The sequence below is a fragment of the Sapajus apella genome, unplaced genomic scaffold (genome assembly GCF_009761245.1).
Source record: "Sapajus apella isolate SASKATOON/1434 unplaced genomic scaffold, GSC_monkey_1.0 scaffold21, whole genome shotgun sequence".
Classification (NCBI taxonomy): Eukaryota; Metazoa; Chordata; class Mammalia; order Primates; family Cebidae; genus Sapajus; species Sapajus apella.
The window spans coordinates 2,931,498-2,946,194 of record NW_022436961.1 but is presented as its reverse complement, the minus strand read 5'-3'; the positions used below and the strand labels follow the sequence as shown (position 1 = coordinate 2,946,194).

General features: G+C 51.9%; 1 long non-coding RNA gene and 2 pseudogenes across 3 annotated transcripts; all 3 read right to left on the bottom strand.

The window, feature by feature from the left end:
• Window positions 1-344: 344 nt before the first annotated feature.
• LOC116558190 lies at window positions 345-2,340 on the bottom strand (annotated as a pseudogene).
• A 4,844-nt stretch (window positions 2,341-7,184) lies between these two features.
• On the bottom strand, window positions 7,185-9,160 carry LOC116558285. 3 transcript variants are annotated; one of them, XR_004271935.1, is made up of 3 exons: window positions 9,064-9,160; window positions 8,516-8,725; window positions 7,185-7,558 (listed from the first exon to the last, which is right to left on the bottom strand). It is a non-coding gene; the product is annotated as an uncharacterized LOC116558285 (long non-coding RNA). The 3 variants fall into 3 exon arrangements; XR_004271934.1 differs by lacking the exon at window positions 9,064-9,160 and having other exon boundaries at window positions 8,516-9,032; XR_004271936.1 differs by lacking the exons at window positions 8,516-8,725; window positions 9,064-9,160 and adding an exon at window positions 8,045-8,136.
• A 1,019-nt stretch (window positions 9,161-10,179) lies between these two features.
• On the bottom strand, window positions 10,180-14,355 carry LOC116558189 (annotated as a pseudogene).
• Window positions 14,356-14,697: the final 342 nt, after the last annotated feature.

Below are 14,697 nucleotides of genomic sequence, written 5' to 3'. Positions count from 1 at the left end.
ATCCAGTTTGGAAACCAGACACAGTGTGGGGACAGGGAGAAGAGGGGGTCCTCCACATCCCTGTCAGCTTCCTTCAGGCCCAGCTCTAGCCCTTCTGGAAGCCGCGCTCAGGAGGAGCGGATGCTGAGCCCTTTCCTGTACCCTAGCATGGCACAGATAGAAGCCACCACCTCTGCAGGGAAAGAAGGTGTATTGGGAACCTTTCTGTGGACGTCATGAACACATGGGGGCTGTAATCACCCACGCAGCACAGGTTTGTTCTGTAGGTGTCCAGTTTTATTTGAGTAGAACCCGCTGTCTCCCCCAAGAGAGGTGTGAGAAGCCTGGTCTGGTTCAGGAGGACCTCAGTTCCTGCGGCTGTGGATGGGGCCGCCCGAGGTGCTTGCCACCCGTGGCCTGTGGTGGTGGTGACCAGCTGGGGACACAGAATCCTTGGGACGTGGGGTCCAATTGCTGTCTCTGCTCCCCCTGTTTTTGACATGACAGTCATGGCCCTTGGGGGTGGCTTTGGGGCAGCAGGTCAGAACGCGCATCTCTCTGCTGTGTTCTTGGTGGCAGTAACCACTGTGGCAGCAGGAATGCACATTGTCCTGGGAATGGAGGTCGCCTTTGTGGCGATTGACCTCTGAGGGACCACATCCCTGCCAAAGCCCCAGTTTGTCCGCCAGGATTTGTCCCACAACTCTGATGATGGACATGGTGTCCATGAACAACCTTGCTGGGCCAGACTCGCGGCTCTGGACACCCACTGCCCCAGGCCTGCCTTTCTGCAGGACATCTTCCTGCCCTGTGCCTTTTTTCCTGGGGGGTACACCCTGCAGAGGGTGGCTGATCTGTCTCCGGAAGTTGCTTTCTGGTGGTGCCTGTCCCTTCTCCGGCTGAGAGTGGATGTATTTCCTTTCCTGTCTGTCTCCTATTTCCCTGGCATGGGCAGGGTGGCTCCTCCCACTGGCTTCTGAGGTCCTGGGTCTCTTAGTCCCATGTCCCGGCTCCCCTGGTCTGGGCCTCCTGCCTTGTCTGCAGAGCCCACTGCCTTCTGACTCTTCTGCGGGGCCTTCACTTTTGGGCTCCCAGGCTCCTGCTGCCCCGGGCCTTTCTCTCCCATCCATAGGAGGTCACGTAGCCCCTGGGAAGCTGTGGTGTTCTTACTGGACACACTCTGGAAAGTGGACAGAGGGATCTGAGCAGGTGGCATGTCTGTGGTGGGGAGCATGTCCACGTGGCGGCCAGAAGGCACAGGCCTGTGGCGCCATCCTGGAGGAGGATGCCAGAGGCACGGCCTGGCAGCTGCTCCTCTGGATCCACCTGCATTATGAGCTCAATCTCACTGACCACCTGCGCTCTCAGGCACAGCTGCCCTGGATTCTCAGCAACACAGACTGTGGATACTGAGGGGTTACTAGTGGTCCCCAGAGCCCCTGATCTCCTCAGATCCACCTGAATGCTTCCCGAATTTGCCTTCACGCTGGCTTCCAAGGTGACTTCCCAAGTGGGAAGCTTCTCTTCCCCCACCTCCAGGGGCCCCAGGGCGTCCTCGGCACTTGCCCACAGGGACCCTACCTTGAGATCCTACAGGGCTCTGCTACTACAGGAGTCTCCCAGGGACGTGCTCTCGCTCTCAGGCCATGGCTCATTCTCAGTCATTGCTGGACTCGGACTCGCCTCTAGGATGGTTTCCCCAGATCCTGGGACCATCTCCCTGTGCCAGGTTCTGCCCCCAGGGCTGCACGTGAGGGGCTGAGACCCCCTGTCCTCCTGTCCAGTTGGAGACACCTCTGATCGTCCATGGGTGTCAGCTGACTGGAACCCTCTCGGGGCCCTCTGGACTTCCTCCTGCTCAGGTGGTGGGGGAGGGAGAGGGCCACTCATGGTGTGGACTGACTTGCTTATTGTCCAGCTATCTCCTGGACGATTCTAGGGAGGTTTTCCCAGGAAAATGGCAACCTCGGCTACAGATTCAACCCGAGACTCACAGGAGGCCAAGCGGGGACAGGTGGAGTGTGGAAGGGGCGGGGGCTGAGCCTCATGTGACTGGACGTTTATGGGCTTCAGGGACCGGAGCTCTAGACCCCACCTGTGCTTCACACGAAACCTTAAAAGATGTGCTTCCAGCATCTGCTGGGTGCAGGGATGGAGGAAGGAAAGCTCCTGGGAGGTGTTCACATGGGCTTTCCCACCTCTCCTGGGTGCCAGCTTCCCAGAGCCCTGGCAGGTGTCAGACTTGGGAACAGCATGTTTGGCCATGAGCCGGCAGCGATGCACAGGCATGGGGATCCAGCCCTCCTTGATCTCCCCCACCTTCCTGCCCAGATGGACTTGCAGCTTATTTTCCGGATGCTTCTTGTCTGGGTCCCGGTTGCAGAACTTACTGATTGGTTCTTCCAGGCCCTCCTGAGGTCACCTTCTGCCTCCTGCTTGTCTTCCTCCAGAAGCTTCACTGAGGTTCTTCCTGAGCCTCTGGGTGGATCTGCTGGGATCCTCTCCAGCTTTTGCCCTCAATCCCGGCTTGGGTCTGGCTCTCGTTTGGACCTTAAGCACCCCTTCCCAGACAACCTTCCAGAGCTCCTGAATCCTGTCTTCTGCCCATCCTCGCTGTGCTTCCCCGAAAACTCAGAAGGCTGGGAGGGCAGGCGGGCCTTCTGCGTGTCTTCTGCCTGATGCTGAGGACTCCGTGGGAATTCACCCCCAGGGTGGCAGTGGGTCTCCGAGAGGTGGAGACCTCTGCCAGGCGAGCCACGGGGCTGCTCCTGGTGGATGGCACTCCTTCCTCGCCATCAGTGCTCTAGGAGCTCAGGCCTGGTGGCAGCCCTGGAAACGATGGGGGCTGACTTGGGGCTGTGGGGGGCCGGCCTCTCCTGGGGAAGGTGGGCAATGGGTTCACTCAGGACAGCCTGAGACTTTTGGAGGAGAGAGGGCAAAACCCTCTTCCACTTTGGTCGCTTCTGCAAGGGCCATTCAAGATACTCCTTTCCAGTGGGGGTGGCAGAATGGGCCCTCTGCTGGGATGTAAGGCAAGATGCCCCACAGCCCCTAATCTGGGGTGGAGAAGAGCACAGTAGGCTTGGGACACGGGGTGAGAAGTGGGCCTGGGTCTGGATCCCAGCCAGAGGCAGGGGCTGGGGCTGGGGCCTGGCTGGAGTGAAAGGTTGAGGCTGGGCCACGTGGTGGGGCTAGGGTGGTGCCTGGGGAAGTTGTGAGGATGTCTCAACCTCAGGTTCACGTGGAAGAGAAGTGGCAGCTTCATGGAATGATACCGTTTCTGTTTCCTGAGGAAGCCTCCTTCGAAACCAAGGCCGCGGCCACCAGGAACTTGCTGTTGAAAGAGGGGAGGTCCCAGAAGAGCTGGCTGCATTTCTGCTGAAAGTGGTCCCCCATGGCCGTGGCGTCAGAGACCTGCTGCAGACTGGGCGGCTGCTGTGGTTGGGCTATCTGGTTCCAGAAGGCATCGGGAGTCGTGGCATCCCACTCCTTCCGCAGTGGTGTCATCTGCGGGCAGTCTGCCCCCTTGCCTTCTTTCTCCTGCCGCAGCTTCATCACTGCCTTCTTGGTGATGACAGTCTCCAGCAGCTTCTGCACGTCAGGGTGGATGAATGTGCACTCACCTGCCTCCGTCTGCCTGGGTGTGGGGTCTCCCCAGAAGGAAGCCTCTGTGGGGGTGGTTGGGAAGATGCTGCTGCTGGAATTTGCCATGTGAGCAGGTGGAGAGGCCCCACATGGTGGCAGCCTCCTTACACTAGGAGAGGTCCCCGGTGGGCTCACCAGAGCGCCCAAGTCCAGAGATCACTGTGGTTGGAGCCGGCGGCCGCTGCTGGTGTGGAGGGGAGCTGTGGGGGCCGGGGTGTGTTGTGGAGCCACACGGAAGTCCAGCCAGGCTGGAGGCACGTGGGGGTGGAGAGGAGGCCTATAGGGCTGTGGTGAATGAGGAACAAGCTCATGTGGCTGGGTTGCAGGGCGTTTTAGGGGAGGCAAGATCTCTGATGGCCTGGCAGCACTCAGGGTTGAGTGTGATCCAAAAGGCTCTGAGGAGGTCGTCGGGCCTGGTGACAGCGTGGAGGCCAGAGGAACCAGGGAAGCTGGTGGGGACCAGCTGGCGGGAGGTGGGTCTTGCATACATTTCCCATGTGGCCGGGGGGCCTGAGCAGGCGCTGGTTTGCACACGTCACCCGGGGTGTCTCCACCTAAGGGCGGATGGGAGCTGCCCTCACCCTAGAGCTTCCTCAGGTGGCTGCAGGAGACAGCAGGCACAGGCTGCAGCCAGGGGCAGGGGGTCCACAGGCCAGGAGGGCTGGCACCTGGGGCCCACAGCCCTCCACCTCCCCCACAGCTGGCTTCACAAAGCTCTGCCTGCAGTTTACCGCCTCTTCTTTATCCTCTTCTGTCGCTTTTTCAGTCTCCTTGATTGTAATCTCCCTGACACCCCCATGTTGTCTGTGAATCCTTCCAGGGATAGGCGGGGACGTTTAGCGGGTGAGGGCCCCAAGTCTGTCTCCCACCTCCATTGCTCAGGAGGGACCAGTGGCAGCTGCTGGGGTTGCCCTGACCGTTTTGGTTGTCGGGAGCTGTGGCTGGCAGCTCTGGGTGGTGAAGAGCTGCTTGCTCCTAGAGCTGCAGCATCCTTGCGCGGGGCCTCCTTCCTCACCATCTTCAAGCCTGAGGACCTGGGCAGGTTGTCTTTCCCCAGCACCTGAGAGGCCGCCTTGTCTGGCCAATGGGAGCAGCCGGGAACCGGGCCAGGGAGCACTGCTGGAGCTGGGTCAGGCTTCCCAAAGCGAAGGACGCCTCCTGCAGGGCTGTGTGCGCGGGGCTCTCCATGGCCCTGGGAGTGGCGACTCATCGCAGGTACAAGGGCCTTGCCAGACCTGTTTGTTTCTGTCAGGCTCCTGCTATGGACATTTTCCTTTAAGGCCCTGGGACTGCAGCCGAGGGAAGCGAGGTTTCCCTGAGTCTCCAGGGGCCTCGAGGTGGATGCTGCTCCCCCATTGCTAGATGGGCCCCCTTTCTCCTCCTCCTGCCCCTGGGTCTCTACCTGATCGTCCACCTCCATTGGTTCTTCCGGCTCTTCTTCTGCCCTCGCCTCCGTCTTCGGGATCGGGGCCGGCACTTGTAGCGAAGGCAGTTTCAGGGGAAACTTAAGTCTTAGACGAGGGATCCTGACGGTCCTGTCGCGTGCGAAGTGGTGTGGAGACAGCACGGGTTTCTCCCTGGAGAGGGGCCTGCAGACCAGAGGAGGCAGGTCCCGCAGATTGGCGCTCGAGTTCGGGATCTTCCAGCTGACTGGAAAACAAGGCCTAAGATCTCGCTGATAGTTGAAGAATCGAGAAGAGCGTAGGACTCCCCGGGCAGGCACACACGCAGGAGCTGCGGGGTGAACCCGGTGAGCCGAAAAGTCCTCATGGACAGGAGGGGACCATTGCGGTTGCCACCGCTGCCGGCGCCTGCGGTGGAGCCAGCTACGAAATCTGCTGAATAGATTTCCCATACTGCACCAGTTGTGCACGGACAGAAATCACAGTCAGAAATGGAGAGGGTACTCCTGAGTCACCCACTAGTCTGTGGCTGGGTGGGGCACTGGGCAGCTGGGCTCTTATGACTTCTCAATGGGGCTGGTGACAGAGCAGGGTGTGGGGCAGTGCACAGGAGCCCAGCAAGAGCACCTACAGGTGGAGTCAAAGGGCACAGGGCGAGGCTCCCCACCCGTCTAGCTGGACTCTCTAGCCCCAGGGACGTCCTGCTCCTCTGGGCAGGTGTGTGGCCCCGGAGGGCCCCGCTGTGGGGCTGTGGGGCATGCGGGGCTGATCTACCAGAGCCCTTCCCACCTAGTGCCTGGCCCAGGCTCTGGCTGGCACCCAGTGGCCATGTCTTGGCTGGCCTTGTCCCCTGGGTTACAGTGCCAGACCCTGCTGGAAGCAGAGCTCAGGACTAGCCAGATCCAGCCAGGCTCCCCTAGGGCCTCAGTGCCTCTCTGCCGCCTGGAGCCAGGCCCGCCTTCTCCGTTGTGGTCCTGGCCTCTCCAGGCAGATTTCAGGAGAGGATGCATGCCCCAGCTTGACTGGCTGCCGCCCCTTACCACTTCCCTTCCTGGCAGGCAGGGTCTCCACACAGCTCCAGATCACCCCACGCAGAGGAAACTGGGCCCCAGCACCTGCCCCGGGAAGGGCTGATGAGCCAGGGCCGGGGCCTATCTCCCACAGAGCCCTCACCCCTCTCCTGAGCCTGTCCTTGCCGCTAAGCCCGGTGTTGATTTGTGTCCTGAAGCCTCCTGCCCACCCCACAGATGGCCTGGGAGCTGGGCATGGAATCCTCTGTGCACTCTCACCCCGCCTGCCCTGCCCTGCCCTGCCCTGAGGGACCATGAGATTTCCCATCACAGGAGCGTCTCTCGTTCCTTAGGAAAAGTGGAAACGAGGGGAGGAAAACAAGAGAGAGTCTTTCTCTGGGGGGCAGGGGTGAGGGTGTGTCACTGGGGAGGTGGGGGAGTAATAGGAAGAGGAGCCCCAGGGCACACACCCCAGTGAGGGTAAGATCCATCACCCAAGGACTGGAGCTGGGGCTCAGCCACGTGGCACTAGGGCCCTTCAGACAAAAGAGCATTTTTTTCATCTGAAGTGCAATGTCTCGTCTTCAAGCAACTGAGCCTTGGGCATCCCCTTTGGGACTAGGGACTGGGGCCCAGGCCTGCATCACATAGCTGGGGCTTCCTCCTCACAAAGGGCTCCTGGGTGCAGGGGAGGGGCAGTGGGAGGAGGAGGCTGAAGCACAGCCCCTCCCTTAGATCCCAGCCCTGGGTCCCTCCACCCCCCTGGGTCTACCAGGTCCTACTCCAGCAGCTCACCCTGTCAGAGACAGGCCTGGGTCCGTTTTCTATTCTGTCCCCTGGGACACCGGTGTCACCTTGTTCTCCTTGTCCCCTTAGAGATCTAGGCCTGAGTCCATCCATTTCATAGCCTTTGAAAGTCTGAAATTCTCCCAGGAATTCCGGTTGTTTCCTAAGGATTATTTCAGAATCTCCTCTTTTCTCGTAATTTCCCCACACCGTACGTTTTCTACTTTCATCAACCCGGAATAGAGCTTTGAAATTCACAGAACTAAAAAGTATAATGAAAATACAAACAAACCTCCAAATGACATTTTTTTAATTAGGAACATAATTTTGAGTTACCCAATGAAGGAGCTTGCTGTAACAAAACCACAAAAACACAAACTCTTTGACAAATTATGTTCAAAACAAGAATTAAGCCTTTACTTATTTTCTTTAGATCTTTTGTATGTTGCCCTGATCCATTTCTTCTTACTCTGCCCCAAATACAGTCCTCACTGTCCTGGGTTTTGGAACATGTGCGCTCCCACCATAAGCCAGGAGTGGCTTGGGATGACCCGAGGTCCAGCTCCTGTGAGTCAAGAGCGGGTCCGGGCATCCCATGCTTGGCTCAAGTCCAGCGTTCAGCAGCCTCTTCTGATCTCACTCATGTCCTCCATATAAATTGATTGCTTCACGCCATGTCCTGTCATTCACCTCCTGCCCGCTCCAGACCCCTGGGGCCTGATGTCTGGCCTGTACCTGATAGGAAGGATGCTTTGAGCCCTGGAGGAAGTGTTCTCATTATACTATTAGACATCTTTTGGCAGCAGACACTCAGGATTAGAGATTGCACTGTTTAATCGCTATGTGATAAATTTATGTAATACTTGAAAAGTGTTCTTGAAAATAATGTGCATCTTTGTCATGCGTTCTATATAGCCTCAATGGGAGTGAGACCATCTGAGTTTATTTGGGTCTGTTCTCATGAATGTGCACTTCAAGAGCATATCTTCTGTCTACAGTCTCTTCCTTTATGATATTGTCACTGGGGAGGTGTGACAGTCCCTGACACTCCCTAATGTGGTCAACTGGGTTAACTGGCAAGAGTGGAGACCCCAGGGATGCCTGCTAGGATCATTGAGAAGCATGGGGGTCCTAAGTTCTACTTCATTTGTAGGTGCCTTAAGCCTGAGAAGTGGGTCTCGCCTTGACTACATGATTGGGCTTGGGCACACAAGGAATCACCTGCCATCAGGCCACCGCCAGCTCACTAGGTGCACTCTGTGTGAGGAGCAGGGACTGGAGAGCCGAGGCAACGGGTCTCATTAATTCCCCATTTAGGGAAGATATTTGTTTTAGGTTCCATTCCTCCTCAAACCTGATGCTCTCCTTTCCGGATAAACAGAGGAGTGCATAGGTGTGGGGTTTCTCAGGCCCTGGTGGACTGTGTCCGCGTCGCCATCCATGTGCCTCTCTTTCCTCCTCCACTCTGTGGGCTCAGCTCTCAACTGTTGTTCATCCAATCGCCCATCCACCTGCCTGCTGCAGCGAGCCAGCCGCGTGCTCCTGCTGCTGCCAGGGAAATGAGCCTCAAGGCCCTTCCTTGACACCCCCCACCACACACACACTTCAGACACAGTGGCGCCCACAACAGACCCCTGGGGGCTCTGGTGGGACACCACACATACTTCCGAAGAACTGGGCCTCTCATCTCACCTGGGCCAACCTGGGAGCCTTCTTTTGCCTTCCTGCCTTTGTCATTCGTATTTTACTACGGACAATTGCTGTTCCTCGTGGTCCCTGTAGGACCATCCTTCCTGCATTCCACAGGTTCCTGGTGCTCAGGAGGCGTCTCCAAGGTCCTGGGAATCTTTCTGGGCTCTGGTGTGGACTGGAATCGCAGCTTTGGTCTCCGCCACATTTCCACTGCAGGGAAGCAGAGGGAGGAGGAAGAATTCATTAGAAAATGAGAGCGAATTTCTCTTTGGAAGAGCAGCTTCCCCTACCCACCATAGTCTCTGATCACTCCTTAAGCATTTAAAATAAACAAATACACCTACACAGACATTTCCTAGTGTGAAGCTTAGCTTCCTGGAAATACCTCTCAGGTTGCATACACATGAAATTCATGCACCTCAGCTGCACAGCCTTATCACAGTCAATGGCAGTCTGCCTCAGTAGAGGCCTTGAGGTACATTTCATAGTGTGTGTGTTTTTTTAATATATTTACAAATTTTATCCCAAAAATACATATAAATGAAAACCTGCTCTTCAAATGCAGGGAGGCCTTTGCCTAACATTGTCATATGAAAATCAGTATCAGCTCTTTAACACACAATTTACATATATACATACACACATACACACATACATACATACATACACGCTATATGTAAGCAGCTAACGCTTTTCTACTTACACATATTCCTCTGGTGGAAAACTAGGAAACTAGGAAATTCCCCTGCTTTCCAGCCTTGGGAAGGTAAATACAACCTCTCTGAACAATCTTTTAAAGGACGAAATGTGTAGAAACACGTAAACAACACAACCTGCTTTAGACATATACACGTTATCAAAGTATGGACCCTGTCACATGAGTGACAGTGTATTTCTCAGAGAGAAAAAAAGGAGATAACATTTGAATAAAAACACGAAACTGAAGTACAGTTAATATGATCAAAATTGTTATGTACATGCTCCATGGAGAAATCAGAATTCTCTCAAAGAACAGATCCATGGCCAATTTCAGTCACTTGTGACGCTGAATCAACACCCATTGGTAGCAACCGTAATCCTTCTGTATAGTCATGGGCTTAAGCAGGGGCCATAAAGCATCTGTTTAAGTTAAACAGTCAATAATGCTTACTGACTGCGTACATTCACACCCCCACCCCCAAAACACTAAGTGCAAAATCAACTTCTACGCTCAAGAGCTCAACCAGGTCAAAGCTTTGGTATATACTAGAGTTGTTTGGTGATAACCAAAGCTTAGTAAGATTCTCTGCTCAGGGGTTTGCCACAAAAGAAAAACACCTGGTCCACAAAGCTTAACATCTCTATAAATAAAGTAACTCTACAAAGAGAACAAGCCAGGATTTCCCCTTAACCAAGGGTTCATCGTTTCCTAGGCAGCAGTTCTGAAAACACCTGCTTCCACAAGGCTTCTACTAAAACATGATGTGCTGTAATCGGTGAGACTGTCTTGAAAACAAATGCCAGCAGGCATGTGGCCAACGCGCCACAGAAAAAAAAATTAACAAAACATTAGTCAGTGTATTTAAATGGTAACACAATCGGGTCAGCAACATAGGAAAAGATTTAAGGCAATAAGAGGCATTACAGAGAGCACTGTGGCTCTCTGAGTCAGTCAGATCCTTCCAAGAAGGAAAGCCTGTCTCAGTTTGTGTTCTTAGTTTGCTAGCTGTCAGACACTTCTTCCTCCTCCTCCTCATCCTCGTCATCTTTCCTGTCTATTTCAGAAGTGTCTGAGGACTCATGGAGCAAGACGTATTCTCTGTTACTGAACCCAAATTTGAGTACATCCTTTTCTTTTAGTTCATAGTATCTCTGTGGCTCAATACGTTTGTTGTTTAAGAAAGTTCCATTGCCTGAGCCAAGGTCACTGATGTAGGGCTTTACTCTTCGGCCAACCGTGCCATCAGCACAGGTATATTCCACAAGCCAAAGTTGAAAGACCGCATCCTGCTTTGAACAAGAAGGGCGAATGTCTTGTTCAAAGCGAATGGATCGGAATGTCTGCAACGCAGCGGTGTCCACCCAGTAGGTATGCACTCTGTCGATGTATGTACATGACTGGCAGCACCTCATCATTTTTAAACGGGTGGAGACGCCACTATTTTCTGGGGATACGTGTGTGCTTCTGGGGGCTCACTATATTTAATGACTACACCCCAGAAAGTGTTGGTGTCCTCAAGAAGCGCCCCAGAAAGTTCAAAGCTTGGTTTTTCTTTAACAGGCACCTCTTTTTCTTTGTTGTTGCCACCAGGCCAAGGAAATAACTCCTGAGACTCACTGTCCCCACCACCAGTGTCACTCCTCTGGCGATGCTCCCCGCCTGGCATTACAAAACTCCCACTTGTCTTCCTGAGCCTGCAGGTTCTGAGTGTCTCCATCCCGTCCCTGACCCTGCCCACTCCCAGGCCTCCCGTTAGACGTTCTCCTTCGGTGGGAATGGCCCCGGTATCTGTCCCGGTCACTCTTCCTAGCTCTCCTGTGTTCCTGTTCCCACGGTTCCCTGTGCTGCCAATCCTCCCGTCCTCCCTGGGGATGATCCTCACGCTCCTGCTTCACTCTGACTGTTGAGTGGTGAGGACTTTGGGTCCTCTTACTCCGAGCAGACTTGCTTCTTCTCCCTGGGGACTTGCTTTTCTTTTTGGGTGGGGACCAGCCAACTCCTCGGGCTCGGTTCCCACAGTGGCCCAGGCGGCCCGGCTCGCTGGCTACCGCCCAGTGGTCCGGACGACAGTGGGCAGGAGGAGCGGCTTCTGGGCTCTCTCACGAAACCACGAACTCCCTGATGGTAGACAGTGTCTGGGCTTAATTTCTCTCTTTAAGATAATTGGGGTGTACAGTATAGTGGGCAGAGGGATCGGTGGTGGGGGTCCCCAAGACTACCCTCAAGTTCAGGGACACTTCAGAAAAACTTGCAGAATTCAGAAAAGCTATTCTACACATGGTTATAGTTCATGACAGCGAAAGGACACAGAGGACAATCAGCAGAAGTAAAGAGCACATTAGTCAGGCCAGGCACGGCGGCTCACGTCTGTAATCCCAGCACAGTTTTGCTCTGTCGCCCAGGCTGGAATGCAGTGTCCTGATCTTGACTCACTGCCACATCAGCTTCCAGGGTTCAAGTAATTCTCCTGCCTCGGCCTCCCAAGTAGCTGGGAGTATAGGCACGTGCCACCATGCCTGGCTAATTTTTGTATTTTTAGTAGACGGGGTTTCATCTTCACCATGTTGGCCAGCTGGTATCGAACCTCTGACCTCAGGTCATTCATCCACCTCGGCTTCCCAAAATGTTGGGATTACAGTCGTGAGCCACCATGCCTAGCCTGGGTTTCTTTATAAACATGTCTTTAACATTTTACCACCTTGGAAATTTTTTTCTTTTTACTATAAAAAGCATATACCTCTAGAAATTATGAGATGATATATTCATAAAATGTGCTAATCTGCTACAAAATGCCGGCATATGACAAACAATTCACAACTGTCTATTTCCTAGTTTTCTCTGCAAAATAAACGTTATGGATAAAAATTATATGTAAATGAAACTACTAGAAATAAGGGTGAAAAGAAACAGATTTGAGAGAGGGCCCAGTGGTTCACACCTGCAATCCCAGCACTTTGGGAGGACTAGGTGGACAGATCACCTGAGGTCAAGAGTTCAAGACCAGCCTGGCCAACATGTCTGGCCAACATGGTGAAACCCTGTCTCTACTAAAAATACAAAAATTAGCCAGGCATTGTGGCACATGCCCCCAGCTACTTGGGAGGCAGAGGTTGCAGTGAGCCAAGATCATGCCATTGCACTCCAGCCTGGGCAATGAGAGGGAAACTCCATCTCAAAGAAACAAACAAACAAAAAACAACTTTGTATGTTATGCAAAGGATACAAGGAATGTAAGATGGGTTTTTGTTAAGGGAAAAAGAGTATTTTTTCCTAAAGTGGTTGTAATAGTGGTTATTTAAAGATTGTGCTAGAAGAAGAAAGAGAAAAGTATACAATTAAATGGATAAAGAGAAAGAGAAAAGAGAAGGAGAATCTTACCTCATGTGGTCAAGCTGATCAAGATGAAGCGGATTTACTTATAAGGTATTAGAATGAGCCTTAATGTCAATAGTGCACTGATGCAAAATTAGAGTTTGGCTTTCTCTCTCTTAAAAATGACAATATGGGCTGGGTGCAGTGGCTCAGACCTGTAATCCCAGCACTTTGGGAGGCTGAGGCAGGTGGATCACCCAAGGTTGGGAGTTTGCAACCAGCCTGGCCAACACAATGAAATCCTGTCTCTACTAAAACACAAAAAGTTAACCAGGCATGCTGGTGGGCGCCTGTAATCCCAACTACTCAGGAGGCTCAGGCAGGAGAATCACTTGAACCTAGGAGGCAGAGGTTGTGGTGAGCCAAGATCATGCCACTGCACTCCAGCCTGGGCAAGAAGAGAGAAACTACGTCTCAAAACAAAAAACAAAAACAAACAAACAAAAGAAGACAACATATTTTGGAATTATTAGTCTGCTTCTAATAAATGGTCATAATAGATTTTTCTTTACTTTTTAAATAATCCATCTAGGAAATAGATTCTGTGTTTTATCAGAATAATTGGTTGTGTTATCTTTATCATCTCCTCGATTATTTAAAAGAAGTGAATTTTCTCCCTTTTAAAAGCTAGGCTTTGGGGCTGGGTGCAGTGGCTCACATCTGTAATCCCAGCACTTTAGGAGGGCTAGGTGGGAGAATTACCTGAGACCAGGAGTTTGAGGTTACAGTGAGTCAAAATCACACTACTTCACTCCAGCGTGGGCAACACAGACCCCTGTCTCAAAAAAAAAAATAAAAAATATAAATCTAAGCTTTTTAAAAAAAAGCCATGCTGCCTTCTATAGTTACCTTTAAAATATTTTATTTTCCCTTTGGTTAGATATTATTTCACGGTGACCTACGATCCTATGTAAACAACCGTTCAAACCTTTTGACATTTTGACAACTTGTGATATTTTGCCTTCCCAAAACCGAATCCTAAGTTAAATCTGTATCTCAGACTGACAGATTTCTCAGGGGGGTTCCAGAAAAATCTCAAAGGATTTGTTTTTTCACCTTTAAAAAGAAGAATGTTTGAAAATCATTAGTTTTCCTGATATGTTAAATTACATGAAAATCTTTGTTAAATAAGAAACGATACTTAATCTTCCTTGTGTTGTGTTTGCATGAGAAAATATTATTAATACAAACAATTTAGGCATGCTATAAAATACCTGGAAATGTATTAATTTTTTTGCCATGCATGATCATTCTTCATGCTGCTTTGCCTGATAGTAGAAAATAATGATGTAATTGTCAGCAAAAAGCATCAAACTGTGTAAAATATTTTAAGAGATTTATTCTGAGCCAAATATAAGTGACCATGGCCTATGACCGCCCTCAGGAGGTCCCGAGAACATGTGCCCAAGGTGGTCGAGGTACAACTTGATTTTATACATTTTAGGGAGGCATGCGACATCTCATGCATTTAAGAAATACATTGGTTTGGTCCAGAAAGGAGGGACAACTCAAAGCAGAGGCTGAGGGGAAGCCTCCAGGCTACAGATAAATTTAAACATCTTCTGATTGACAATTGGTTGAGTTTGTCTGAAGACCTGGGATTGACAGAAGAGAAATGTTCAGGTTAAGATAAAAGTTAGTGAAGACCAAGGTTCCTTTGAAGTCTTATAATGGCTGCCCTTAGAGACAATAGATGACAAATGTTTCCTATTCAGATCTGAGTCATTTCACAATGTGTATAGAATCAGATATGACCAGACAGTTTCATGGCACTAAGGTTGACTTGATGGAGCCACTATTCACAAAGATTTCTGGCAAATATCAGCATGGTACATGGCTTGTGGTATTCCCAGAATTCCAGGTGAGTAAGGAAGGCCACTTCCTGGCAGGCCAAAAAATGCCCCTTGGTTTTTGATGTATGAAAAATAAAAATAGGCCAGGGGCAGTGGCTCACACCTATAATCCCAGCACTTTGGAAGGCCAAGGAGGGTGGGTGGCTTGAGGTCAGGAGTTCAAAACCAGCCTGGCCAATGTGGTGAAACTCCCTCTCTACTAAAAATATAAAAATTAGCTGGGCATGTGGCTGGAGCCTGTAATCCCAGCTGCTCAG